Below are 27,421 nucleotides of genomic sequence, written 5' to 3'. Positions count from 1 at the left end.
CAGGTGCTTCTCCTGGTCTCCCATGGGGTGCAGGGCCCAAGCACTTGGGCCATCCTCCGCTGCACTCCCGGGCCACAGCAGAGAGCTGGCCTGGAAGAGGGGCAACCGGGACAGAACCCGGGGTGCTGGCGCCATATGCAGAGGATTAGCCTAGTGAGCCACAGAGCCGGCCATACCCCCTTCCTCTTAGTAAAGCCCTCACCTTCCTGTGTATTTCTCTCACACTCCAAATGCTAGACTGTACCATGTTTTCTCATTCACAGAAACCCGATATGTAGAATTCTTATCTAAATAGACAAGGACCCTCGATACATCAATCTTAATTTTAAAATAAAGGTAAACGATGTCCCGCCACCATCCTCCCCCCCAGCAGCAGCACAGGATGATCAAGAGAGCAGCGTGGCCAGGGTTCCTGGGGATAAACCGTTCTCTGCTGGACACACAAGGCCACCCCACCGGGCCCCAGCACCCTCCCCCTGCCTCCTTCCAGGCCCTCTCCGAGTGTCCGCACTCACAAAGTGAGCACAGCCCTCGTAGATACAATTTCCCCGATAAATTCGCATTGTGTGCTTGGCTTCTCTGCAGACGTTCAGGATACAGGATATCCCAAAGTGCCGCCGTGTGCAGCAAGCCGCATGTACTCACGAGGACCTTTTCTGCTTTTCTACACTCTTGGTGCCACTATTCACCAGGCCCCACCCTCAAGTGCACTCACACACACACACTACTAGCCTGCATCCCACAGAGTGCTGCAGCCTTTATAGCCGGCCGGCCTGGGGGTGGGACCCTGGCGGGACCCTCCCCAGCCCCCGCGCTGCCCTTCCAGAGCGATGATTGGCCAGAGGCTTACGGCAGGGGTGGAGCCTGAGCCGGCACTGGGCACTGAAGCCCGCTGACTGGCTGGAAGCCAGGGAGCTGTTGACGTCTGAGCTACCGCTTAGAGCGCCATCTGGCAAGACATCGCGACCTGCAGGCCGGCAGAGGGCGATGAATTTTTCCAGGCCGAAGAGCTATGGGGCAGGCTGGCTCAGGCCCTCCTTACCCCAGCCTGGGGAATCTCTGCCCCCTAGCTGAGCGATTTCCGGAAAGTACAGCTGTGCCTCTGCTTCCCTCCTTAGTGGGCGGGCAAACCAGGAACTCTGCAACCCGTGGCCGGGTAGTCTCCGGCAACAGGAGCCAGTGACTGTTAGAAGTGACACCTGAGGTGGACCTGCTTTTGAGTGGGCTCCTGGGCCTGTGGAACTGCTCCTGGCTTCCTAGTAGTGCAGGGGACCCGGCATGGCATCATGTTTGCAAGGGAGGGAAAGCGAGGCGCAGTGAGCTCACCGCTGGGATGCACTAGGGTCTTAGTCTGACAGTGAGAAGAGTCTGGCTTTCTACTTGAGTCACTGCTGGCCAGCTTAGAACTCACCAGAACCTTTAATTAGCGAACACAATGTATATAGGGGTGCGGTGGGGGTGGGAGCAACTTACTTCAATGAGCTGCGTTTGTGAATTTTTCAGAAACCACCCCCCCCACCCCTGCAGACTTAAAATGATTGGTAAGGACAGAGTCCCTCACCTATGAAGTGAGTAAATTTTGGATACTATGTCCAGAATTTGACAGTGCATATTTGTCGGAGGCCACCCGACAAACCACACAGCGACACGCAGCACTCAGTCAATTCATCACCACGTTTATTGCCTCATCGCGTTCCAGGCCAAAGTAGGGGGCCCGGCGAGAGGGGCTGAAGGCAGTCTCCCTGAAGAAACTCTTCAGCCTCCAGCCCCGAGCACACAGAAAGACAAGGTTATATACCCCAGACCCCATACAGATAACATTCATTGTGTGCAATCATGCATAGCACAGGAACAGAGCAAGTTTACAAAGTAGCAATGGTCAGGGTACAAGCTCTGCAGATAGAGCAAAGAACATCATAAACCTTCATCAGAAGTCACATCCTGCCTGCAGGAATATGGGACGAAAAGTCTTGGAAACAGGATTAGATAAGGGACAGCCTCAGCCTGCTGCATCTCATGTCGGGCCAGGGCCACTGGCCCCGACATCTCCCCCTTCTTGTTTGTACAAGAATGGCCTGGTGTTCATGGTAACCGGTGTCTACACTGTCCAGAGGGCCGCGGGGGAGGATCCATCCCCCACAAGTCCCTCGCGTTAAACGCTGAATGGCGTGGACTCGTGCCTGTCTTAGGTGCCCCGCAGTGCTTACTCTGCTTACCCGTCATCAAGGATATAGGAAGCATGTCCTGCCCTCTGTCTTAGGTTGCTAGAGAAGCCTGCGAGTGCTTACCCGTCGTTGACTACCGGTCCACCCTAAGAACAGTGTAGGAGCAAGCGGCCAACGAGGCAGTTAGGAAGAGAGAGACCGAGGCTTCCACGGCATATCACATACTGCAGCCCCCTGTTTTAGAGTGTCCTAGAGGGTATGTACTGTCCTTTTGATAGCCTCTCTGTCTGCGCACATTGGAACGGTGGGAACGTTTGGTTGTTTTACTTCACATTAGTCTACAGGCAGAGCTAGGCAGGCAGGCAGAAGACAGCGGTTGTGGAGGCCGGCTCCCCACAGCTCCTTTTTTTACTTTAGGACCAGCGCCTGTCTTAGGCGCCCCTGAGCAGAGTGGCAGCTTACCCGTCTTTGCCAGAGGGTCGACTTGCATGAGCAGTCTCAGCCCTCCGCTGTCTTAGGTTGCATGCCATCCCTCAAGGCACTTACCCGTCTCTGGCTACTGGTCCAAGAAACCAAGAAACACCTGCTGTATTGCAGGGGAGGGGGGTTTTGTAGCGATGACTTCGAATGGGGACCAAATATCTGTGTCCAGTTGTGGTAAGAACCCAAATCTCTTGCCGTAGTTCATGCAACAAACGAGTGAAATTACTATTCCAGGTATGGTTTAAGGTGGCACCTAAAGAGCGAGACAAATTAGCAAGACGAGTATAGTTATGCCAGGGAAACGGAGTAGCGCAAAGCGCGACAGATTGAACCAAGCAGGCGGTTCCCCACATCCCCGTCTAAGATTCAGTTCTTCCTGGAGAATGTTGACCCGTTGGTTTAGTAATAAGATTCCTGAATGGATATGCTGATCCACTGCCACTCGGAGCGTTCTTGTTTGATCATTCTTCTGGAGCATGGGAATAGGTGACCTTTTTTCCTTTTAGGAATTTCACAAGCCAAGACTGACCTTGACTTGTCTATGACTTGTTTATGGGCTGCCTACATCTCCCCCTTTTTTATTTAATTGAGAATGGCCTCTGTCTTAGGTTGCCCTCAGTCATCTCTGTCCTTACCCGTCATTGGTAACTCTGGCAGCTTGGCCTAGAGCCCTGTCTTAGGTTGGTACAGGATGCTGAGCGTCTTACCCGTCTCTGAGTACCATTCCAGCCCAACATTAGGGGAGAGATGAAACATACAGCCAAATATTAAGTATTTGTGATTACAAATAATGATGAATGTCAGTTCATACAGACTGTAGTGAAGTCAGCATAAAATGCAGAACACACAGAAAACATCCCATACCAAGTAGGAAAAGCAGTAGTAGTCCAGTCAACATTAATAACCAATGAATCCACTGAAACCCTCCAAATGTTAGGGGGTTAGTAATAAACATGTTTTGCATTTTACTCTTAAGTTTATCAATAACAGACTCTATATATGGCACATTGGTAGTAATATTAAAACAACATTTTCCTGTTACAGATTTACAACTTATATGATTTTTTAACATCAAGTAATTGTTAGCTGCATGGTTTAAAAGTACTCCTGAGTGTACTTGATCCAATTCTTTGGCTATATTGGACAGTCCAGTAGCAGTAAGATTGATTGTTTTGGTCACTGAATATGCAAGCCTTCGCAGTCCATGGTTATTTCCAAAGGCCAGTCCAGGAACACGTACTACTGGTACAGCCATGGCCAGGGCAGTGTTTTGTCCTATTAGGATGACGTTGCCATTACAGTCTTTAGGTGAAGCATGCTGCCGACGCGCTCTATCCGCCGCTGTAAATACAGATGTCAGCATCGGGGCCACACAGTCCAGGGAGCAATTGCGGAAGTTATCAGAGGCTAACGATGTGAAGGCATATTTGCTACATAAAAAAACCCATCCCTTAGGAGTCCATGTCCCATACCAGTATTGGATTAGGTGTATTTCATTGATTGGTGATAGGATCCCTTTATTTTACCAATTGTAAAACCTTAATAACTTGTGGAGGCTGTGCACTCCGTAACTTGTCATTCCAATGTTTACTCAGTCCTGAGCAGAGAGCCCATTCCTTTGCCAAAGAGGCGAACTGAGGGTCTTTCCAGCCAGAAACATTACAGGGTACACATGTAACTTTAGTTTTCCTTTTAAAGAAAGGCATTGCTTTGTATACTTGTAGATTCTGTTGACTATACCAATTTGTGACAGCAAATTGTTTTTTAGCTGTCTGCTGTGCACAGACTTAGTTACTTTTAGTTTAATCTGCAAGAAATACGCTGCAAGCCTTGTAGTGCACACTAAAATTATTTAGAGGAAAGATGGTAAAGGAGTATAGATTAACAGAATGTTGCAATAAACATGGCTCCATTGTTTTAATGATACTATAGCAAGACGGTCCACTGATTCCTGTTGGAAGGGCCTGAGGCTGGCCCCGCTTCCAGTTTTCTGAACTCTGTTTGTTAAGGAATTACCTTCTTTATCAGTTTTGGAGTGACAATATTGGCCCAATGCCTTTCCCTTTAGCACTGGGGGAAAATACCAGGAGGAGCCTTATTTTGATTTTTGACTTTTGGACAATTTTTGTACATGTTTTTGTTGTTCACATTTATAGCACCCTTATTTATTTGGCATAGCCCTCCTTGATAATTTTTGTAATGACAAACCATGTAGAGTGGCAGGTCCTGAATGTCCTGTTTTTAAGTGAATCCATTTTGCTAATTCCTCATCAAAGGAACTGTCACAGAATACCTCAGTCATAGTAGCCAATTGATTTATGTTTACATTGTACTTACGTTTAGTAGAATTTATGGTGTTGTGGGCATCACTAGGCAATCTTTACAAAGCACCGGAAAAGAATCCATACTGAGAATCAGACATTATTAGTAATCATTACAGGCATGTTTAAAATTTGGCTTGACTGTGTGTTCCCCTGGGATGAAGCAGCAGTAGAGGCTTGTTCTGGCTCCCTCTTAAAGCCTCCACGGACAAGGGTGGCTCATTGCCAAGATTTTAGGCAAGCAGTGCGTCCTGTCCTGGATCTTGGCCAGAGAGCCAAGACACGAAGCATGCCCACCTGTTTATCAGAAACATTCCTTTATCCTCCTCCCCGGGAACTGGCCAGGCTCCCAAGGAGCAGGAGAAGGTCATGTGGCAACAAAGTTACTTGTCCACCAGAGCTGAACCTAGATACAAGCCTCTTCATTCCAAAAATTTGTCCTTACATTTGGCCCTAGGGCTGCATTGAGAGGTAGACATAATTAACACATTATAAGAATACAATACAAATTTCTCATACAAGTATATATCCAGCAATCAAACACAATAATACTCAATGTGTTTTAAGGGTAAATTAAAACATAACTGAGGGAGAATTAGCTTCTTGGGCACCCATGTCAGGGACATGAAAAACAGTACCATTCCAATACAACAACTCAAGCTGCTGCAGACAGCCTGAGAACTGGCTAGACAATCCCATGGCATGGAGATTTGAGGCATTGATACTTGTTAAACAGACATGTTGAGGCGCACACAGTCCAATTAACAAATGCGCTAACATTTTGCATTACTCTGAAATTAGTGATTTGGGTTTCATTAAATATTTGTAACATCTCTTTTTGATAAGACAACAAATTTTTCAGCGGATGGAACACGGTGGGTAACCATTTAGCCATAATGATAGTAGTCTCTTACTATCTGTAATTGTTACATTTTTGTAGGTTTGTGCAATCTTAACTACTTGTGGCATATTTTGATTTACATTTTTTTTTAAAGCCAACCACGCATAATCTGCCCAAGCATTCCTATCAATAACAAGGGTAGAGTTAGTACATAATACAAAAATAGAATGGGTAGTCCGGACACTTTGACACGTTTAAATGCGCATATTCCATAGTTATGGCTTAGAGGGGCTCCTAAGAAAGTTTTTGTCTTTTAAGTCCTACATGTGCCAATTGCTCCCTCCTTTCTCCTGCAACCGGCGTCCCGGCGCTTTTTAACAAGGCCTTTATATCTTTGTCACATTTAGATGTGACTGTATATTCCCATGGCTATCGGAGAGGCTCCCCGGGCAAGCCCTAGTCTGCCACGCCCTACTCGTGCTTATGTGCCTCCCTTTTAATCCCTACGGCCTGCTACGGCCGCAGCCTTCCCTCTTACAGAGGCTTACCTGTGGATGAGATGAATCCGAGTCACGGCACCAGCTGTCGGAGGCCACCCGACAAACCACACAGCGACACGCAGCACTCAGTCAATTCATCACCACGTTTATTGCCTCATCGCGTTCCAGGCCAAAGTAGGGGGCCCGGCGAGAGGGGCTGAAGGCAGTCTCCCTGAAGAAACTCTTCAGCCTCCAGCCCCGAGCACACAGAAAGACAAGGTTATATACCCCAGACCCCATACAGATAACATTCATTGTGTGCAATCATGCATAGCACAGGAACAGAGCAAGTTTACAAAGTAGCAATGGTCAGGGTACAAGCTCTGCAGATAGAGCAAAGAACATCATAAACCTTCATCAGAAGTCACATCCTGCCTGCAGGAATATGGGACGAAAAGTCTTGGAAACAGGATTAGATAAGGGACAGCCTCAGCCTGCTGCATCTCATGTCGGGCCAGGGCCACTGGCCCCGACACATATTCCAGTGGTTCTCTCTCAAGCCTGTGAGTGGACAGCTAGGTAAACAGCAAGGCACTGATTACTCTAGACACTCTCATTTCTTTGCATTAGACCTGTCAGAAGAAAACATGAGCTCTGTGTCTGCAAACTGAATCCAGTCAGCATGTTCTCAGGGTGAGCTGCCAGTACTAGGAACTCCAGGTTTGACTTGGAGAGCAAAATCTGCTTTGTTACTAGGGAGAACAGTTAGGGGGTAAGGAAAATCATTCAGACAGCAGCAAGACACTTAAACAAAGTTTTGTGGCATAGAAAGTTAGAATTCCATCGGCATCTCATATGGGCACTGGTTTCAGTCCAGGCTGCTCCACTTCTGATCCAGGTCCCTGCTAAGATAATGCACTTGGGGAATTGGCCCAAGATGGCCCAAGTGCTTTGGCTCCTGCACCCACATGGGAGATCCAAAGGAAGCTCCTGGCTCCTGGCTTCGGCTTGCTCCTGACATGGCTGTTGCATCCATCTGGGGAGTGAACCAGTGGATGGAAGACATCTCTGTCTCTCCCTCTCTCTCTGTAACTCTGCCTTTCCAAAAAGAAAAGTTTTGTGTATTTGTTTTCAGTAATTTGAAACGCAGAGAGAGCTCTTACATTCATTATTCATTCTCCAAATGTCTGCAACAACTAGAGCTAGAGCAGGCTGAATCCAAGCACTCAATCTAGGGCTCCCATGTAGGTGGCAGGGACTCCAATACTTGAGCCATCACCTGCTGCCCTCCCCCCAGGGTTCTATTAGCAGGAAGCTAGAATCAGAAGCAGAGCTGGGACTTGAGCCCAAGCATTCTGAATGGGATGTGGAAGGTTTAATCACTGTGCCAAACAAGTACTCCAGTAACACATTTTAAAACTTGTTTGCAAACTGTAAGACCATAATTGTTTAAACATCTGGTCTTCATCTCAAAAAAGTCTTTGCATGGTATTCTAATATTCAAGTTCACTTTCATATGATTCAATACTTATTTATTAAATGTGTGTAACATATAGATACATGTTTCATCTCACCAATACAAACCTCAATACATTTTTGACTGAGAACCTTGGATAGAGTCTGAAAGTCACTCATAGGCTGGGAATTCTGACACAGAGGCTGTAAGGAGAAAAATCTAGATGTGTGTCTACCTGAGACCTAATTAGAGTCTATCCCTGATAAATAGAATCTAACTGTTGGAACAGTCTCTTCAAACCTCTTTTTCATCTGTAATGAGAAAACCAAGTCCTTTTTGGCAGCTTCACATGTCCAAGTAAGTTCAAGTACTAGAAGCTAAGTTTTTACATTTTCTGCAAATCTTATACAAAAGGCCTTTTATAAATTCTAAAGTAGCATACAAGAGTTGATTTTGCATTTGCATTTGTGTGAAAAAAGCACAATGTGAAAGGCATAGCAATTCAAGAGAGGAAAGTTATGAGGATTAGCTCAGGTTATAAATATATAAGTACTATTAAATATCAAGACAGTTGATACAGATATTTAATAAATGCAGTCTGGATGATAAGTAAATAAAATGAAAGCACACAGATTAGCATTTAAACTCTTCAGAGAGCTCCATGCCAGGGAAGTACATTGATCTCTGTATGTTAGCAAAAGTCAATCTGCATATATACATGCAAGCAATAAAGAGTATCATAGAGGGATTTTTCAAGATTTATTTATTTGAAAGTCAGTTATACAGAGAGGGAAGGAGAGGAAGAGAGAAAGTGGGGTCTTTCATCCACTTTTTCACTCCTCGATTGGCTGAAATGGCCAGAGCTGCACTGATCCAAAGCCAGGAGCCAGGAGCTTCTTCCAGGTCTCCCTTGCAGATGCAGGGACCCAAGGACTTGGGCCTTCTTCTACTGCTTTCCCAGGCCGTAGCAGAGAGCTGGATTGAGAGTGGAGCAGCCAGGACTTGAATCGGTACCCATATAGGATATGGGCACTGTAGGAGGTGGCTTTACCTACTATGTCACAGCACTGGCCCCATGTAGAGAATTTTAATAAATAAATAAAGTTATTTGCTTTTTTTCCATGAACATTTTCAGACTGGTAGCTGGTGATAAGTGACAATTTTTTCCTGAAAATTATATGGTTGATTGAGAAATCTAAGTATCCATTACTATATAATTTCTGTGTCAATGAATACTGGTAAGAGTTAGGAGCTAAGAGTTAATAACTGCTAGAGTCAGAAACCTTGGTCTCAAAAAGTTGTCATGTCTTTTTTCTTTTTTGACAGGCAGAGTTAGTGAGAGAGAGACAGAGAGAAAGGTCTTCCGTCCATTGGTTTACCCCCCAAATGGCTGCTTCAGCTGACACAACACACTGATCCAAAGCCAGGAGCCAGGTGCTTCCTCCTGGTCTCCCATGCAGGTGCAGGGCCCAAGCACTTGGGCCATCCTCCACTGCACTCCCAGGCCACAGCAGAAAGCTGGCCTGGAAGAGGGGCAACCAGGACAGAATCTGGTGCCCCAACTGGGACTAGAACCTGGGGTGCCGGTACCACAGGCAGAGGATTAGCCTAGTGAGTCACAGTGCCGGCCTAGAAACTACTTTTCAATATTATTAAGAAATCCATCCGGCCGGATTTGTTTTCATTTGTTTTCAAGGGTTCTTTGTATTTGTCACTTATTTTCTCCTACATTAATTCATTCAAGATTCCTCATCTTCTGTGAGGTCAGCTGGACTATAATTAAAGAGATAAGGCAGAAAACTGTCCTAAATTATTTCATATTTTCCTGGATTAAAGGTGAGTATGTAGGCAAAATCTTCAATGGTAAAATGCAAATAAACATTATAAAAATAACATTTCCAGTATCAAGACTGCTTTTGAGGGTCCTGAGGTAATATTTAGGGTTCAATAATTACTTTGTGGAGTAGTCTTGAAATATCATGTACTTATACTATTAGGAGAGTGCCTTCTCCCAGATAGCTCAGTATTCAGTGATGTTTGTTCAGAAAGAAGGGAAACTTTCCTTCCACTTGCAAGTTTTCAACATCCCATCTCTTACAATTTGCATAATATGGAAAAGTATGTAACACTCAGGTGACAGCAAGAGTAAGCCTTAGGCTGTGAAATTTGCACCTCAGTCATTAATACTCTTGCAGATCTCTCAGCCTGTATCAATATTTCAATGTTATATCCAGGTGTCCACCTGCTACTTATGTCATACCTCAAAAATGTGATGACTCCTGAAATTCTGCAATTTCTTTGTATTGAAATATTTTCAGACATTGATTTAGGTATTTTAAAAACAGGAAATAATGAGTTGCATAGATGTGCAGTAATATTTCTCTGGCTTGGAGCAAAATGGTGAAGAAATATTCATCAGGGTGAGTTTGAAAAGGAATTACTCCAGTTTAAGTGACAAGCCCTCATTAACTCCCTGAATTTGAACTGAAGTCACTCATAGATAAATTTTAGCTGCTATTAATAAATGGACTTAATTCACTCTTTCTGTACATGACACTTTGTTGTTTATTTATTTGGAGTTTTACTGTTTTCAGGATTTTTTGATTTTTTTTAATTTTTAACTTTTATTTAATGAATATAAATTTCCAATGTACAGCTTATGGATTACAATGGATTCCCCCTCCCATAACTTCCTTCCCACCCACAACCCTCCCCTCTCCTGCTCCCTCTCCCCTTCCACATCAATATTCATTTTGAATTCTCTTTATATACAGAAGATCAATTTAGTATATATTAAAGATTTCAACAGTTTGCACCCACATAGAAACACAAAGTGAAACATACTGTTTGAGTACTAGTTAAAGCATTAAATCAAAATGTACAGCACATTAAGGACAGAGATCCCACATGAGGAGCAAGTGCACAGTGACTCCTATTGTTGACCCAACAAATTGACACTCTAGTTTATGGTGCCAGTAACCACCCTGGGCTCTCATCATGAGTTGCCAAGGCTATGGAAGCCTTCCAAGTTTACCGACTCTGATCACATTTAGACAAGGTCATAAAAGACAGGGTGAGGATGGTAACCAATGATCCTAAGAGTGGCATTAACCAGGTCTGAACAATTATACAGCATTAAGTGGGGAAGAGGACCATCAGTACATACAGCTTGGGAGTAGAGCCATTGGAGGTAGAGTAGAGGTTAGGATTACGAAGGAATGAGGCCCAAGTGCACTAGGCAGGGTCTAGAACAAAGGACAGAGTCATTATTAGAGGAGCTAAGAAAGGTGCTGTCTAAGCTACAATTAAGTTTTCTGATTGAGAGGCAAATAGAACCTGACAGAAGGGGCTTGACAATAATCTGTTGGGCTTTAGGCCTTGTAAGTTAAGAGGCCCAGACCTATCTATCTCTTCACATGAGGTACATCCTAAGGGAGGTGTGAACGTCCTAGGGGAAGGCACTCTGTTGACTTTCATTACTTAGCTGGCCTGGGAGGAGAGCTGGCCAGGTAAAGGCAGGTGGCATCTCTAACAAGAAATTTACAGTTCTGCCTGCAATGTTGCTGACCCTACTTGACCACACCCTCAGCTGCAGTGGTCACTTTGGAAGTTGGGCTGAGTGAAGGGCTTTTCAGCTTAGAGCCAATACGATCTGTGGCTCTGACCTGGGCATCCTTTGACTCCAGGGCAGGTCCATTTTCAGTGATCCAACTCTTGGTAGAGCTGCCAGAGCTCTTCACAAGCTGACTTCTGCTGAAGCCCAGGCTTACCACATGGAAAGCCACTGCAGTAGATGGGCCTGTTTGGTCTCCTTGAGGGCAGATCACTGTACAGATCAGCCATTAATAGGCCTGCCACCCATTGCTTCTGATGCCGAGCTTTCTTTTCCTCCTGGTTTGTGTTAAAGCACACCAGAGGATGCAAGTCAAGGGAGTGCCCGTGTCCCATCTCTAATCTTCGGTGGCCTGAACTACAAGTCTATAGTCACAGGCATGTTCTGTAATAGTTTTTCTAAGGTAGACAATGCCCATGAGGAGAATTATATTCTCACTTAAAAACTTTCTTTCCCGTTGGTCTGAAAGGGAGGTTTTTTCTATTTACTGTTCATTTCACTGATGGCGAAGTAAATCTAGCTATGAGATTATTATTTAAGTTCTTATTTTGGCTATGTTATTACAGAAAAAGGTTAGCCATCTCTTTTATAAGGTCTAAAGATTAAATTGTGCATCCTACAGATTTCTTCATAATAGAATTATTTTCCTACCTTGAGGAGAATAGAGAAATGAAAGAACAAGTTGGGCTTAGAATAGAGAAATGAGGGAGCAAGTCCTAGATCACTTGCTGACAATAGCAATATCACATGAATACTTAGCAAATAGTTTCAACCATTAGATAACTTAAGAAAACATTTACCAGAATGTCCAATGCCTTCTATAAATTTTAAGAATCATGTATTTGGAAACACCTCTTAAATATCTAACATGGTGTAGTTTGTTTAACCAGTAAACTTAAGCACAACCATATAAAATGTTTTTAGTTTCTTTCTACCAACAAGTATAAAACATATGATGCAGAGATTCAGGTCACACGAATTAAAATGTATCTTTGATTAATTTTAGCAGCTTAAATTTACGGACAATCTTATCTATAAGCCAATTAAAATAAAATTCTTAATAAAATTTTCCCATGTGGATATACAATATGTACACACATATAACATAACAGACCAATATAGCAACTTTAATAATAGCTTTTTTTTTTGACAGGCAGAGTGGACAGTGAGAGAGAGACAGTGAGAAAGTTCTTTCTTTGCCGTTGATTCACCCTCCAATGGCCGCCGCAGCTGGCGCGCTGCAGCTGGCACATTGTGCTGATCTGATGGCAGGAGCCAGGTGCTTCTACTGGTCTCCCATGTGGGTGCAGGGCCCAAATACTTGGGCCATCCTCCACTGCACTCCCTGGCCAAAGCAAAGAGCTGGCCTGGAAGAGGGGCAACCGGGACAGAATCCAGTGCCCCGACCAGGACCAGAACCCGGTGTGCCGGCGCCACAAGGCGGAGGATTAGCCTAGTGAGCCACGGCTCTGGCCAATAATAGCTTTTAAAATCTTTCACTGTTTTTGTAGATTGCCAATTGATTTCAATTGCTTTTTGTTTTTAGTAACCTCAGTTAACCATACTTTCTCTCAGTTCGTACTGTTAATACATTATTGGCTTCATCTGTTTACAGAGCCATCCCAAAGTACTGAATACAATAGAAGTCACTGGAAAAGGTCCATAGGAACCTATAGGAGGACAGCTAAACACAGAACCAACAACCCTTTAGTTTTATGAGCAACAAATCACATATAACTGTGGATGACAAAAGGCTTTAAGTTGTCATGTTTAAAATTATAAACTCATCAACCAACAAGAGGCACTTGCTTACTTCACAGTATTTTTGAAAGCACCTGTAGGATTTTACAAGTATTTAACCCTTTAGGCCTCTGGGGCTTTCTCATTAAGATAACTATCGTGTCTAGTAACACAAGATCTTTAGACTTTTTAATTCTCAAACATTTGTATTAATAGCATTTTCCATTATAGAAACTTAAAGTCTGGTACCACGTCACATCTTGACAGTACTTCTAATATAATCCAAATAGCCTGATTAGTTGGCGTCTCTATAAGATGAGAGACATAGGTCCTTCGATTTTTTCAGTTGGGCCCAAACTGGAAAAACCGAAGTCCAAGATTTACTGGAAATTTTAGAGTCCAGATTGCTTGAAATTTTGAGTTTTGAATGCCTGTCAAGAATGCCAAGAAAGCTCAAAATCCAAAATATCTGGTTGAAATAAGATTCCTTAAAATCATGACATAACATAGACCAAATTTGATCATTGTTACAAGGCGATTATTCAAATCTTTGAAAATAAGCACATATTTACATAACCCATAGCTCTTAATAAAAATTCAGCTGTTTTTGAACAATTAGAATTTAACAGACATCAAGAGAACATAGATTACTTTAACACATTGCTTTACCAGAGAATCAGATTTTAATTCTCTGTCAAAGAGAAATTGAGCTTCCTGTGATCTTTTGCTGTGAGGTTTCCTTCCTTTACCTTCTTTCATATTGGTGACCATGTTTCTGTGTTTCTGTGTGTAACACATCTTTAGGCATCTTTTGCAGGGCTGGACAAGTGGAGAAAAATTCTTTCAATTTCTGTTTGCTATGAAAAGTCTTACTTTCACCTTCATTCACAAATGAGAGCTTTGCAGGAAAAGCTGCTTTGGCAGATTTTCTCTCTTAGTACCTGGGCTATGTCTCGCCATTCCCTTCTAGCTTCTAGGGTTTCTGATGAGAAGTCTGCTGTGAGTCTAATTGGAGATCCTCTGAGAGTAATCTAACGTTTCTCTCTTGCACATTTTAGAATCTTTTCTTGATGTTTCACTGTAGTGAGTTTGATTACAATATGTCGTGGTGAGGATCTCTTTTGGTCATATTTATTAGGGGTTCTATAAGCTTCCTGTACTAAGATGCCTCTGTCCTTCTCCAAACCTGGGAAATTTTCTGCTAGTATCTCACTAAAAAGCCCTTCTAATCCTTTCTCCCTCTCCATGTCTTCAGGAACTCCTTGAACCCGAATGTTGGGTTTTTTAATAGTATCCTGTAGATTCCTGACAACATTTTTTAGATTTCTAATTTCCTCTTCTTTTCTTTGGCTTGCCTGTTTCCTTTCATGTTCTATGTATTCTAAGTCCGATATACTCTCTTCTGCTTCACCCATTCTGTTTTTAAGGCTCTCTAATGTGTTTGTCATTTGATCTATTGAATTCTTCATTTCATTATGATTTCTCGTCACTATCACAGTTTCTTGTTCTACTAGTTGTTTCATTTCATTTTGATTCCTCCTTAATATTTCATTTTCATGAGAGAGATTTTCTATCTTGTCCATTAAGGATTTCTATAGTTCAAGAATTTGTTTTTGAGAACTTCTTAATGTTCTTATCAATTTTTTGAGATCTGCTTCTTGCATTTCTTCGATCTCATCATCTTCGTAATCTTGAATTGGGGTGTCTTGTTCATTTGGGGGCATAATAGTGTCTTCCTTGTTCTTGTCACCTCAGTTTTTGTGTTTGTTGTTTGGCATGTTGGAGATATTTGGTTGCTTCACTGTGGTGTTCTTCTTGTTATACTATGGCTCTAGGTTAGGTTGACTGTCTGCTTTCAATGGAGCCTTAGAGACTTGAGATGAGTGTGGCCTGAGAGCTGTGTTTGGTTCCTCAGGGTTGAGGGTGTGCCAAGGGTGACACTCCCAGGTTAGGTGTGGTAAATCTCTCTTTGATTCAAAAGGGAAGTAATTCCACACAGCTAAACGGACTTGGAGGTAGTTAACAGGTGAATGATATACCCACAGGAGCCAGAGATCGGAAGCTCTTTCCCAAGGACCACACAGGGAATCTCTGCTGCCCTCGGTGTGGGCTCCAATTGTCCTGCAGTCTCCCACTGGGTTGCCAAGTTAGATCCTAATCTCCTGTTATTTCACCCCCCCCAGAGTCAGGTTTTTCTGCTAGGCTCAGGGCTGGTGCAGACCTGAGGTCGCCCTGCTTATGATGTATATCCAAAATGGCACCTGCTCTTTGTCTTGCTCGCCTTTGAGAGGTGAGCAGAGAGAGAGAAACTTGTGTCCGTATCAGTCACTTTTTTTTCTCTCTCTCTTCTAGTTAGCCTGGTGAAATTTTCCCCATGGGGTTTCAATCCTCGTTCCCTGTAGTCTCCTCTTTCCTCTTGTCCGCCGGTGTCTCGGGCTATTGAGGTTCGTCTCACCTCACGTTCCAGCGTTGGTGTGTTGAGTCTGCCGCTGGTGTCCTGAACTTGGGCTCCTATGCTCTCCACGGAGGTCCACTGTGAATCACTAGTTCTGGAAGAGCTTTCTCTGCTGTTTCTTCCCCTACTCTTCCTTGAACCTGCAGTATCTCCACTTTCATTAAATTGTCTCTTCCTGGACTATCAGTGTGCTCCCTTCCTATTCCAACATCTTGCCGCTCCCTAATCTGTTTTCAGGATTATAAAAAAATTTGTTTTCAAGGTTTCTTTGGAGAGGGGAATATTTATATTTTCAATTTAAAATTTTTAATTAATTTTTAACAGGTTCATTATCATTTATAGATAAAATTCTAAAATTAAAATGATATTCCCTTCTCTCCCTGTCCATCTCCATCCCCCTCTCCATCCCACCATCCTTCTCTCTCCCTTTCTTGCTTGCTTTCTCATTTTACAATTGGAGATAACATATTTTAAATTTACATAACCATAAAAGGCTTACTGCTTCGCCAAATAAGAAGTTTAACAAGTAAAAAGAAACCTAGTTTAGCAGGAATATAAGCAATGGCTATAAACAGTAATTGAATGGAAAGAAGTGACCATTTCACTCATGTATAGTGCATTTTAAAGCAGCACAGATCATGAAACTATAGTAGTATAATATTCTTAACCACTGGTTTGGCAAAGCTAAAAAGCAACATTTTATAAAATCATATTTGCATCAATACTGATTCACACAGGTATTTCTTGTTTTGTTTTTATTTTTCAATGGGCTGATTTTTTTAGATAGAAACTTCTAGCAAATCCCTCCACCCCGTTCCAATCAACCTATTTGTTTCTGCTTTAAACAGTAATGCAAAAAAATCCACAAACGGTGCTCACTGTACCCAAGCCCTCCTATCAGGAAAGCTAGTCTACCTGTGAAGTCTCACACTGTCTTTGTAGTCAGATAACAGTAACAATAACAATAGTAAACAGAACAAGACAACTGGAAAGTACTATTGGTGGTTTCCAACTGACGTTTTTGTTTTGTGCAAGTCCCATGGAAAGGACAGGAACCTGTGTTTTTCAGGGCAGCAGTTGAACCCCAGAACCCACTGTGGTCATGGTACCAGAGACACCTGGCCCCCCTCAGAATTCCACTCTAGACAAGAGCTCCACTGCAGTCTGCTGGCAGGACTGTCTCCCCTGCATGCTGCTGCCACCTCTCTCACACCCAGACTTCCCTGGCTCTCCCACCTCTCCTCCCTCAGTGCTCTGGAGTAGAGTAGGAGAGGCACCCCAGGCAGGATGGCTAAGAGTTGCGATATGGAAACTGTGGCCTCATTCTGGCCCCAGGATCCTTGCTTCCTCATGATCCTGTGTAGGGGCAGGGTGAGCTGGCATTTGCCCTTCCTCTTTTCTTCATCTTTCTTTTGAAAGATGGGCTGTTGACCAGAATTGTTTGTCAATGCTTTCAATAGGATGGAAAAACTTGGACTAGCCATGGGGGTGGAGGGAGGCCAGCAACCAAACAAACGGGGTTTCTGCTCTTGTATTTTATTTTTGAATATTCACAAACCCCATGGTGGAGGTTGTCTCTTCCCAGAACATGCATGTTGGGGGCCCTCACCTGCCCTCCACTAGAGCCTTTCTGTCTCGGCCTCAAGCCCCCAGATTCCTTGTGTATTCATACTCGCTTCTCTACCCTGCCTCACTGCTCCTTGTTTCATTGCCCCTTTCTGATCTGTGTTTACCATATTCTGTGAGATTGCATCTGCCTGAGAAAACACCCTGTGCAGATTACTGGTGGGGGGAACACAGGGAAGAAAAGAAAAACATATGTTGCACTTCACTAAAATTAACACAGTTCACAGAATGGAAGAGAACACAGGGATCTTAAGTTCATGAGAGGATGTGTATTATTAGAATACTGTATGTGGATTTCAAAAAAATATTTTGCACCAAAATAAAGCCATCTTTTAATTCCATCCTCCACACATTTTAAAGTACTGTCTTGTCTGGAAATTATATACTGATAAGGAATTAGTATCTAGTATATAAAAAGAACAATCACTACCCAACAACAACAAAAACTCTGAATTTAAAATGGAGAGGCTGGCTCAATAGGCTAATCCTCCACCTGCAGTGCTGGCACACTGGGTTCTAGTCCTGGTCGGGGCGTTGGATTCTGTCCCAGTTGCTCCTCTTCCAGTCCAGCTCTCCTCCCAGGCCAGCCAGGTAATGAAAGTCAACAGAGTGCCTTCCCCTAGGAGGTTCACACCTCCCTTAGGATATACCCCATGTGAAGAGATAGATAGGTCTGGGCCTCTTAACTTACAAGGCCTAAAACCCAACAGATTATTATCAAGCCCCTTCTATCAGGTTCTATTTGCCTCTCAATCAGAAAAATTACTTGTAGCTTAGACAGCACCTTTCTTAGCTCCTCTAATAATGACTCTGTCCTTTGTTCTAGACCCTGTCTAGTGCACTTGGGCCTCATTCCTTTGTAATCATAACCTCTACTCTACCACCAATGGCTCTACTCCCAACCTGTGTGTACTGATGGTCCTCTTCCCCACTTAATGCTGTATAATTGTTCAGACCTGGTTTAGGCCACTCTTATGATCATTGGTTACTATCCTCACCCTGTCTTTTATGACCTTGTCTAAATATGATCAGAGTCGGGGAACTTGGAAGGCTTCCATAGCCTTGGCAACTCATGACGACAGCCTAGGGTGGTTACTGGCGCCATAAACTAGAGTGTCAATTTGTTGGGTCAACAACAGGAGCCACTGTGCACTTGCTCCTGATGTGGGATCTCTGTCCTTGATGTACTGTACATTTTGATTTAATGCTATAACTAGTACTCAAACAGTATGTTTCACTTTGTGTTTCTATGTGGGTGCAAACTGTTGAAGTATTTATACTAAATTGATCTTCTGTATATAAATAGAATTGAAAATGAATATTGATGTGAATGGAAGGGGAGAGGGAGCGGGAGAGGGGAGGGTTGCGGGTGGGAGGGAAGTTATGGGAAGGGGAAGCCATTGTAATTCATAAGCTGTATACTGGAAATTTATATTCATTAAATAAAAGTTAAAAAAAATAAAAAAAAACATTCACAAATTGCAAACAAGTACTTGAAAAGATGCTCAGAATCACTCATCACAAGTCTATTTGTGAATTCACATCCATATAAATTGCTGTAATAAAAATTAAAAATCAGCTAGCACCACAGCTCAATTGGCTAATCCTCTGCCTAGCAGCACCAGCACCCCAGGTTCTAATCCTGGTCGGGGCGCCGGATTCTGTCCTGGTTGCCCCTCTTCCAGGCCAGCTCTCTGCTGTGGCCCAGGAGTGCAGTGGAGGATGGCCCAAGTGCTTGGGCCCTGCACCCCATGGGAGACCAGGAGAAGCACCTGGCTCCTGCCTTCAAATCAACGCAGTGCACTGGCTGCAGCACGCTGGCCATGGCAGCCATTGGAGGGTGAACCAATGGCAAAGGAAGACCTTTCTCTCTGTCTATCTCTCACTGTCCACTCTGCCTGTAAAAAAAATTTAAAATCATTGGCAAAAATCATGAAGAAATCTGATGTTTGTATATGGCTGGTAGTAATGCAGAATAGCACAGCCACTGTGGAAAATAATTTTTGGCTTGTTCTTCAAAATTCAAACACAGAATTAGATTGTTCTGCAAAATCCAAACACAGAGTTATCATGCAATCATGTAATCCAACTCCTTAGTATATACTCAAAAGAATGGCAACCATTTTTATACAAACGTTCCTGGATGTGTGATTCTCAGCAGCTAAAAGTGGAAAACAAGCCAAATGTGAATCAGCTGATGAGCTGACACAGTGGAAATTGGCAACAAAGAGCAAGTTAGTGCTCATCCACCACAAGCTGTTGAGTGATCCATCCATTGATGAAAGATCACATATTAGATGATTTAATTTATATACCATATCTTGGATAGACTAATACATTAAAACACATTCATGGTTTCCATGAGTTAGTGGGAGGGAGAAATAGAGAATGATGGATAGTTGGTATAGTTTCTTTCTGTGCTGATGCAATATTGTAAAATGCAATAAAATAATAGAATAGTATAGAATAATAGAGTGGTCCATTTAAGATTTTTTTAAATGAGATTATCTAAATAATACAAATTTAGGTCATATTTATGAATGGAACATTTTCTGTCATTTGATTTCCAATTAGAAGTATTAACACTTGGCCAAGACCATAATTTCTTCTTTTGTAAATAGATTCTACTTTCCTCAACTCTCATTTTTAAAATGTTGTTAAATGCTTTGAGAATGATTTATCACCAACAATCTTGTCTTTATTTCTTTGATGATAAGATGATTTAATGAGAAAGATGAGTTGTCTTGCATAAAATAGAAAAGGATTTCTTCATGCTTGCTGCAAACTTGGAGGTTACTGGTTTAGAGCCAGATGCTCACAATTTGCACCAGGTCTTCTTTATCTTTACATACATGTGCAGATACTTCTTTTTTTATTTTTTGACAGGCAGAGTTAACAGTGAGAGTGAGCGAGACAGAGAGAAAGGTCTTCCTTCCATTGGTTCATTCCCCAAATGGCTGCTATGGCCAGTGCACTGTGCTGATCCGAAACCAGGAGCCAGGTGCTTCCTCCTGGTCTCCTATGCAGGTGCAGGGCCCAAGCACTTGTGCCATCCTCCACTGCCTTCCTGGACCACAGTAGAGAGCTGGACTGGAAGAGGAGCAACCAAGACAGAACCAGCACCCCAACCAGGACTAGAATCTGGGATGCTGGCACCACAGGTGGAGGATTAGCCCAGTGAGCCACGGTTCCGGCCTGTAGATACTTCAAAAAGTCATTCAGATACATATATACTGTAACTAATACTCCTGGACAAGGCATTTTTAAAATTTTAAATTTTTTGAGAGACACAGAGAACACACACACACACACACAGATGAGGTGGGGGAGGGGAGGGAGAGAGAGAGATGAAGAGGAATAGGAAGAGGAAGAGGAAAAAGCATGTAGATAGAGAGCACCCATCAACATGTTTACTACTCCAATGTCAACAGCAGCCAGGTTGGGCCAGGCTGAAGCTGGGAGTGATGAACAACTCCCAAATGAGTGGCAGGATCCACCTACATAAACCATCATCTCCTGAATCCCAAAGTGTGCATTAGCAGGATGTTGGAATTGGAACTGGTGCTTTACATGGGTACGCACATCTCAATAAACTTCTAAAAGTCTGCTTCCATGTAAATGGAAAGACATTTTTAAAATTTTAAAATGTTAGACATTTTTAAAAACTTAAGACTCACAAAACATTGTTGAATTATTGATATTAACCCAAGAAGTTGCTAAGCTTTGATGTCATCTTGTAACTTGCTTGTGGCCTAGTGATTTTTGCAAAAAAAGAAAATATTTGTAGAACAATTTAAAAAATATTACTGTTACTAAAAAATGTTACTGTTGAAAATGATATTGATAAATCTATTTATTTGAAAAGCAGAGAGAGAGATACTTCCATCTGCTGGTTCACTTCCCAAATGGCCACAATGGCCAGGGCTGGGCTAGGTCAAAACCAGGATCCAGGAGCTTTTTCTGGGTCTCCCATGTGGTTGCAGGAGCCCAAGCACTTGGGCCATCCTCCACTGTTCTCCTATGCCATTAGAAGGGAGCTGGATCAGAAGTGGAGCATCTAGGACTCAAAAAGGCACCTATAAAGGATGATGGTGCTGCAGGGAGAGGCTTAATCTGCTATGCCACAGTACTGACCATGAGAAATGATATTGGAAAATAGAAGTTCTGGGGGTAGGCATTTTAGCATAGCAATTTAAACCACTGCTTGTGGTGTCTGCATCCAATATATGGAATGCCTGCAATTTAGTTTCACCTCTGCTTCCAGTCAAGGTTCCTCTAAATGCACCTTGGGAAGCATCCGGTGATAACTCAAGTACTTGAAACCCTGCCACCCATGTTGAGACCTGAATGGAGGTCCCAACTCCTGGCTTCAACCGGGGCCAGTCCTTGATGTTACAGACTGTTGGGGAGTGGGCCAGGAGAAAAAAGATCTCTCTGTCTTTTTTTTCTTTTGAAATGCAGTTTTAAATTTATTTAATACTTAACAGATTAAATATGACTTATATATACAAATGTAAGAACACAATAATATAACCTTCCTCCCTCTTTGTCAGCCTCCTTCCTTCTATTTTTTTTAGTTTTTGAGACAATATATTTTAAATTTACATTATAATAAAAAGGGTTAATACATCACTGAGTAAGAAGTTTAACAAGTAAAAAGCTAAATGTCCCTAGATCAGTGATAATATCAATAATGACTATGAACAATAATTGAATGGACAAAAATGGTCATTTCACTCAAATATAGTAAATGTCTAAGTAATCATAGATCATTCAAAATACTGTAGCACAAAATTCTTAACCACTGGTTTGATAAATGTATAAAACAGTTTTACAAAATTATATTTGCAGTGATACTGATACACACAGACACTTCCTTCTTTTTAATTTGTTTTTAAAATTTTTGCTCCCGGCCAGCGCCGTGGCTCACTAGGCTAATCCTCCGCCTTGTGGCACCGGCACACTGGGTTCTAGTCCCGATCGGGGCACCGATCCTGTCCCGGTTGCCCCTCTTCCAGGCCAGCTCTCTGCTGTGGCCAGGGAGTGCAGTGGAGGATGGCCCAAGTCCTTGGGCCCTGCACCCCATGGGAGACCAGGATAAGCCCCTGGCTCCTGCCATCGGATCAGTGCGGTGCGCCGGCCGCAGTGCGCCAGCCGTGGCGGCCATTGGAAGGTGAACCAACGGCAAAAGGAAGACCTTTCTCCCTCTCTCTCACTGTCCACTCTGCCTGTAAAAAAAAAAAAATTGCTCCCACATATAAGGGAGAACCTGCATATTTTTCTTTCTGGGTGCTGCTTATTTCCCTCAACATGATGTCTTCTAGTTGCATCCATTTTGTTGCAAATGGTAGAATTTCATTTTTTTTTATAGATGACTAATATTCCATTGTGTATACATACCACATTTTCTTTATCCACTCATCTGATGACGGACAACTTGGTTGGTTCCAAATTTTGGTTACTGTGAGTAGTCCTGCAGTTAACATGGTGGTTCAGGTATCTCTTTTATACATTGTGTTCTAGTCTTTCAGGTGTACACCCAGTAGTCGGATTGCTGGATCAGTTGGCAAGTTTATTTCTAGTATTTCCACACTGTTTTCCTCAGTGGCTTCACTAATTTACATTCCCACCAACTGTGTATAAGTATTCCCTTTTGTCTGTATCCTCACCAGCATTTAATAGTCTCTGTTTTTAGCCATTCTAATAAGAGTAAGGTGACATATCATTGTGGTTTTAATTTGAATTTTCCTGATGGATAGTGATGTTAAGCCTTTTTTTATACATTTGTCAGCCATTGGTATTTCTTATTTTGAGAACTGTCTATTGATGTCATTTGATTACTTCTCAGCTAGATTGGTTTTATTTTGTTAAGTTGCTGATATATTTGGGTTATATTTTGGGTTATTAATTAATTTGGGTTGTAAGTGAAGGACATTTATACATAGACTATGTTCATTATTTTAGCATGTATTTATATATTTAGATGACAATTCTAACTGATTTATCTACTTAACTGACTTTCTAGTTTGGTTTACCCTTACAGACACTATCTTGTCTTTCTGTCTTAAATTATTTTCTCCTAGTGCTTTTCCATTCTTGCTTAACTTTCTATTATCTTTTCCTGATTTTTAAAATTTTCTTAACTGGTTTTCTTGTTATTTGTGTTCTACTATATCTTTTCATTTCTTTCAGTTAATATTCCCCATTTTTCTATAGACAGAATAAGATCACATTGAATTTTAAGATTTTAAGCAATCTTGAAGACTAATGAAACAGCATTTATTATTTCCATCTGCATTTAACATATGATTCAAGTGGTTGTTCAAATTAAGCACCTGAAATTTAAAGCCCATAATGATTTTTTTTTGACAGGCAGAGTGGACGGTGAGAGAGAGAGACAGAGAGAAAGGTCTTCCTTTGCCGTTGGTTCACCCTCCAATGGCCGCCGCGGCCAGCACACTAAGGCCGGCACACCGCGCTGATCCGATGGCAGGATCCAGGTACTTATCCTGGTCTCCCATGGGGTGCAGGGCCCAAGGACTTGGGCCATCCTCCACTGCACTCCCTGGCCACAGCAGAGAGCTGGCCTGGAAGAGGGGCAACCGGGACAGAATCCGGCGCCCTGATCGGGACTAGAACCCAGTGTGCCGGCGCCGCAAGGCGGAGGATTAGCCTAGTGAGCCGCAGCGCTGGCTCATAATGATTTATCTGGATACAGTAAATGGCAGAAATTAGGTATAATCCCAAGTTTCTTCTTTCTATGTCTGCTACTCCTCTTTGTCATTGTGCAGAAAAGAAATTTGTCTAGTGTTCTCACTAGAGGAATAAACATGGAAGAAGCAGTTGAACCCAATGGAAGGAAGTTTAAGAAGAAAAGGTCAAATTGGAAGAGGAACATTGTTGGCATGGATAGGAAAAATGCTTTAAAATGTTCTTTCTCCTTTTTTATCTATTGTTATTCTTTTTTATTTTTTGTTGTTTTTCTTTACTTTATGTGTTCCTTTCCCCTCTTTCCCTTTGTTCTATTTTCTCATTCTTTCATATCCTCTAAACTTTTTTCATTTTCTCTTCAATTTTATAAATTTTCTCTTTAATCTTATTTTCTTTCCTCCTTGTTTTCTTTCTCCTTTTTCATCTCTCTCTCTCTCTCTCTCTCTCTCTCTCTCTCTCTCTCTCACACACACACACACACACACACACACAGACACTCACTTTCATTCACCTCTAGGTAATACAGTCTACTTCCTATGTATTGATCCTTAACTCTATCAGAGCAGCAGACTTTCTGACTTTGATGCCGGAGGATGTGACAAAATATAAAAAGATCAGGACCCTCAAAACTGATTTTTCTCCTTGGACTTGAATGTGACTCAGGCTTACAATCCAAATGAAAGCTCACTTGGGTGGGAAAATGTGCTTTCCTTCTGGATCTCCCAGGACCTAACAAATGTCCGCAGGACCAAGTGCTATCTGCCTTCCCTCTTGCACACATTCCAGGTGGGGCCCTGGCACAAGAATGAGGCAGAACTACATGAGACTTAGCTACACTGCCTTAGTTCACAGTCATGCTCAAGTTTAAATACAGACTTCTAGGAGTAGGACTTGAAGAAACAAGTTTGACAGTTTACAACTTAAAAAAAGATTGAGGTGGTACAGCTGCATGCTGGGGAAGAAGTGTAGCCTGGCTCCTCTGAAGGAAGAGCTCCACATACAGGGAGTTCCCAAAGTCATGTACACCGAATTCTGTCAAGGTCAGACAATGCGATGGGCTTTAGCTTGGAGTTTTTATAATGATGTAACAGTACCATCACCACCAAGCAAGTGGAGGAAGTTAGAGAAGCTGAGGAAACCCATTACATTTGTGGTGCTGGAGTTTGTGATGAAGGAACTGTCCCTGAAAGCCTCGTCCCTTGGGGCATAGTCATGGTGATGACCTGGATTGAAAAAATCCTCACCGACCTCAAGGTGCAGCATAAGCGAGTTCCCTGTGGGAACGAGGAGGTTAGCCTTTTCCTAACAGCCATAGAAAATTCCTGGATCCATTTAAGGAGAAAGAAAAGAGAGCACGTGAGACAACTGAGAGAAGTTCCTCGAGCTCCTGAAGATGTCATCCAGGCCTTGGAAGAAAAGAAGTCCAGGGAGTCTGTGGGCAGCAGCCAGGACGGAGTCAGGGTCCTGGGGAGAGCACCCCAGGTGGGCCTGCTCTGCATGAATGCCAGCCTGCTGCTGTCGGGGGCCATTGCCCAAGCCAGGGGTCACTTTCCCAGGAAGAAAACCCAGAACCCATGGAGGAAGAGCGGAGTGAGGAGAAAGGAAGGCCGGAGGCTGTGGAGAGCTGCAGAGGCTCTGGCCACAGGGCCCAGGACCCAGAGGCTCCTGAGAAGCTGAGCAGCCCTGGGGCTGAGACAGACTGGCCTCTGCCAGGAGCAGCTGCTCAGTACCTGTTTAAGTGTCTCATCAATGTTAAGAAAGAAGTGGGCGATGCCTTAGTTGAAATGCATTGGGTTGAGGGCCAGAACAGGGATTTGATGTACCAGCTGTGCACCTACCTGCAGAACCAGATTCTCAGGCCTGTTGCCAGTTAACTCCAGACTGCATGTCCAGGTAGAGAGGTGTCTGTGAAGCCTGCTTTGAGAGACCTGTGGGGTGGCAAGAGGAAACCCAGCCTGGCTCCCTTAGTAGCCTCATGCGACATCACCTAAAGAGGAGAAGCCAATTAATCCATTCCCTGCCCCCCACCCCTTTTTTCTTAAGTTCCAGAGAGTTGTATTGTGGAAGCTCAGGAGGGAGAACTTGCTTATCAGCCATGACAAAAAGCCATCAGGAAACTCAAGAGGGACTTCAAGGAGACTCCAGCAGGCCACCTCAGCTTTGGACTGTTGTAGTGTCAGGAGAGCATGAGGTGGGAGGACCTTGGGCCCTCTTGTCCTAGGGTCCCCCTCAGGCTGGACCTGCTCACTCTGGCTGATTATCCCTGCCCCTGTCCTAAGAAAGGAGCTGGCCCCTGGGTGGGAGGTGAGGGAAAGCTGTGGTAGGTCAGTCGGTTCCTGGCCCAAGGCTGTCCTGTTGCTCATCAGGAAGCACTGGGTGAGCTGAGCCCCTCCATGGTCAGACACTCACCCAGCGTGCCAGGCCCTGCCTCCAGTACTGTTTTGCAGCAGGGCTACTGCTGTCTCATGACTCCCCCTCCCCCTTGCCCTTTCAAATGGTGTGAATGTTCCCAACTTTGAAGGAAAATCCTGAAGAAATACACAATTGCTTAGCCTGTGGTGCCTTTTCCAGCTTTCCCCCTTGCAGCCCATGCCAGTAACCACCTTTGCAGGACCTGGATGTATCTTCATGTGACACAGCACCAGGCAGTGGGGTGGACTTTTTCTTGGTCAGAAACCCATCTCATAACATTTGGCCTATATAAGCAGAGGGATATGCTGGTCAACTTACCTGTGTATCATCTCAGTGGAAAAATAGTACCTAAGACACAATATTATGATTCTATTTGGTTGTCAGGTACACATCTATAAGCAGCAATTCAGGATGAGGAAAGATAGCAACTCCTTAAGTCTAAGAAATCTGCTCTTCCATATTTCTTTTCAAATGTGTAACTAACTATAAAGTAAATCATTAATTTACACATGTATTTATAAAAACATTGATACCACAAAGACAGTCATACTTTTTATTAAAAAATCACTTCTGCTGATTAAAACACTATTAAATCAAACCTTTATTGCTATTATCTCATATAATAATAATTTCCTATATTTTTCTTTTTCTTTTTCTTTTTTCTTTTGACAGGCAGAGTGGACAGTGAGAGAGAGAGAGAGAGAGAGACAGAGAGAAAGGTCTTCCTTTGCCATTGGTTTACCCTCCAATGGCTGCCATGGCTGGCGTGCTATGGCCGGTGCACCACGCTGATCCGAAGGCAGGAGCCAGGTGCTTCTCCTGGTCTCCCATGTGGGTTCAGGGTCCAAGCACTTGGGCCATCCTCCACTGCACTCCCGGGCCATAGCAAAGAGCTGGCCTGGAAGAGGGGCAACCGGGACAGAATCTGGCGCCCTGACCAGGACTAGAACCTGGTGTGCCGGCACTGCTAGATGGAGGATTCACCTGTTGAGCCACAGCACTGGCCCATCTATACTTTTCTTCATCCTGAATTATTTCCTATAGATGTACACTTGACAACCCAAAGAGAATCATATTATTATATCTCAGTTCCAAGCTGTAAAAATAGAATTCAACATA

General features: G+C 43.3%; 1 pseudogene; it reads left to right on the top strand.

The window, feature by feature from the left end:
* The first annotated feature begins 1,012 nt into the window (after positions 1 to 1,012).
* Positions 1,013 to 25,764, top strand: LOC133764021 (RNA N6-adenosine-methyltransferase METTL16-like; annotated as a pseudogene).
* The last annotated feature ends 1,657 nt before the right edge of the window (positions 25,765 to 27,421 follow it).

Source organism: Lepus europaeus, chromosome 7 (genome assembly GCF_033115175.1).
Source record: "Lepus europaeus isolate LE1 chromosome 7, mLepTim1.pri, whole genome shotgun sequence".
Lineage (NCBI taxonomy): Eukaryota > Metazoa > Chordata > Mammalia > Lagomorpha > Leporidae > Lepus > Lepus europaeus.
Note: the sequence above shows the minus strand (reverse complement) of the source record. Positions and strands in the feature narration are given on the sequence as shown.